Raw genomic sequence first — 2,787 nt, forward strand, 5'->3', positions numbered from 1 at the left:
TTGTGTCAGTGGCTCTGCAAACTCTGCAACTCATGTTAACCCTGAAAAAAGTAAAATGCCACAGATTAAATTAAAATTAATTAATTGTCATCAATGTCAATAATTTATAAAACAAAACACTTAACTCAAGCTTATTTAACTAAAGGAAAACTTCTGGATGCGAAAGGATCCATTAGATATTTAACAGAGATGTATCACACTGATAACTGCGAAGTTAACTAAATATTTAAATAAACTCAAAGCATCATTGCAAACCCTTACACCCCCTCTTAATTAAAAGGTGTGGCCTTAAAACACCCCACCCACCTCCCCTTACTGAGCCCTATATATACATGTGCATGCATTGGAAAAATATTGCCACATCCTAAAAGCTTTTCTCCTAACAGTAATACTAGGATTTTCAAAGATACACATTCAACACTACAATAATAATAGTCAATGTATTAAAGTTTGCATACACAGCTGCATAGAGTGTCTAAAATGGCATGACTTTACTCAAAAAAATCCAGTTTAACCTTACTTGTGTGCATTTTCAAAGTTCCACAACAAGATTAGGAAGTTTCATGACATGTACAAATATATTATTTACTGTTGACATTCTGAATGAAACCAGCAAAACAGAACCAAAGGGTTGGGGGTTTCTCAAACCTCAAAATTGTTGAACTTATAAGTTAATCATTCAGGACTCAGATATGTCATCCACATGAACACTCAATAGTGAACAGAACTACATGACAAGTCACTCTTTGATATATTTGAAAAATGAAAGGGCTAAGCAATGAAGCCGGTGTTTATTTACTCTGATTAAAAATGAACAGAAATTTTACCTCAATCACGAATATCAATAAACTGCATGCACTGAATCGATCTTTTTCACTCGGAGTTAATGAAATTCCAGGTGCTTCGTGCAAACTGACAAGTCACTAATTTTAGTCTTGAAATTCCAGCAGCTGCTCTAGCCTTCCAGCACTGTAAAACAAAATAATCACATCACAAGCATTCAAAAATCGTAAGCTTAATTTCCTTCGAAATGTGTTGATATTCTTTCTGAATTCGTTCATCGAAGGCCTATTAATTATTTGTTGACATCAGTAATCAAATTCTCCTCTTTAAACAGTAAAACGGAATTTTAACGAATGGTATTTTTCAACATTAGTCATGACACAAGCAAATGCTTAGTTAAGTGGCGAAAGCAAGTAAAATTTGCCGTAAATACACAATGTATAAGCTTACTTTGTTGACATCAGTAATCAAATTTTCCTATTTGAACAGTAAAACTGAATTATAACGAATAGTATTTTTCAACATTAGCCATGTCACAATCAAATGCAAAATAACAAAACAATCACAACACAAGCATTTAAAAATCGTAAGCTAAATTTTCTTCGAAATGTGTTGATCAATATTATTTGTGAATTCGTTCCTCGAAGGCCTAATAATTATTTGTTGACATCAGCAATCAAGTTCTCCTCTTTGAACAGTAGGTAAATGGTATTTTTCAACATTTGTCATGTCACAAGCAAATGCTTAGTTAGTGGCGAAAGCAAGTAAAATTTGCCGTAAATATAAGCTTAGTTTGCGTATAAAGTAAGAAAATACGTACTGTAATGACGAAAACAATGAGGTTTTGTACTCACCTTCACCAGTACACTGCTCGTTTTGTATCCGTTGCCTTGTTCTCTGCTATTTCTTTGCCTGTTTTATCGGCACCTCTCTTGCTGTAACTTAAGCTTGCTCGCCTGTTCATTTTCCGGGTTCTTACGAACTCTTTCCCGTCGTAGATCGCTTCATCCTCGGAGGCCCAGGGGCAGTTAGTGGGGGCGGCGGAAAGTCTATACGGGCGAAAAAAAATCGGCGAAGAAAAGTCAAGAACGAAAAAAATAGCCCCTGGGGACAACCTCTTACCGGACCAGTTCCAAAAGGACGCCGTAGTTCTGGCTTCTGATTGGTGCCAGAAAACCTTTGTTATTTTCTGCCCAATCACAGAGCGGCAAGACCAGGAGTCGTTTCGTGTGTTCTTACACGGATAGATACACGAAGCCTAGTTGGTCGCCATGTTTTCTGTTCGTTGAAGCTACAGTTGGAGGAGAAAAGTTGCAGTCACAGATGTAGGGGAAATCGTTCGGCAAATCTGCAAGAAACTTACGCGAAATACGCTGGATCTTCGTAGGTATCGAACACACCGATTAACTGATGTCGATATAACTTGGACGGGTTTCGAAATTCGCTTTCTTTGGCTGGACGAACAGTTTCTGTTTTCTTTCTCCTGCTTTCTCGCATCACTTGCTGTGATTAAAACTGTGCCAAATATGCAGAGTATTTTTTTTTTTTTATCGCACGGGCCAGGCAGGTATGTCAAGCAACGGACAGCTTCGTGTACGAGTGCACCAATGCTATCGAGCGCCATGTGAGTACTTGTTCACAATGAGTAATATTCATTTGGAAGAAAATTGCCATGACGGTCGAGTCTATTCTTTTGTTTTTGTTAATAAAAAGAGAAAGAGAAACCTTGTGGTCGAGTTTCTGAAATTATTTAAATTTGTCAAATCTTATTTCACCCCTTCAGGTTCCTCAGTATGTATATCGAGGTACCATCCTCTTCCCCAGGGCCACGCGTATTTTTTAAAATGACATGACGTAGTGGCCCTGGTAACGGTAAAAAATATGATTTTTTTGATTGGCTGATAAAAACTGCATGCGTAATTAGGTAAAAATTTGAAACGCTTCTACGCAATTTTCGTTATACTTCCGGTCATCGAAACAAGTTTGAAAATGTTACCGGAAAAA

The 2,787-nt window shown here is 37.2% G+C and overlaps 1 long non-coding RNA gene across 1 annotated transcript; it reads right to left on the reverse strand.

The window, feature by feature from the left end:
- LOC144641746 (uncharacterized) lies at window positions 1-1,740 on the reverse strand. The gene is made up of 3 exons (XR_013568615.1): window positions 1,638-1,740; window positions 828-969; window positions 1-41 (listed from the first exon to the last, which is right to left on the reverse strand). It is a non-coding gene; the product is annotated as an uncharacterized LOC144641746 (long non-coding RNA).
- Window positions 1,741-2,787: the final 1,047 nt, after the last annotated feature.

Source organism: Oculina patagonica, chromosome 2, assembly GCF_052425735.1.
Source record: "Oculina patagonica isolate OP01 chromosome 2, crgOcupat, whole genome shotgun sequence".
In the NCBI taxonomy this organism is placed as follows: domain Eukaryota; kingdom Metazoa; phylum Cnidaria; class Anthozoa; order Scleractinia; family Oculinidae; genus Oculina; species Oculina patagonica.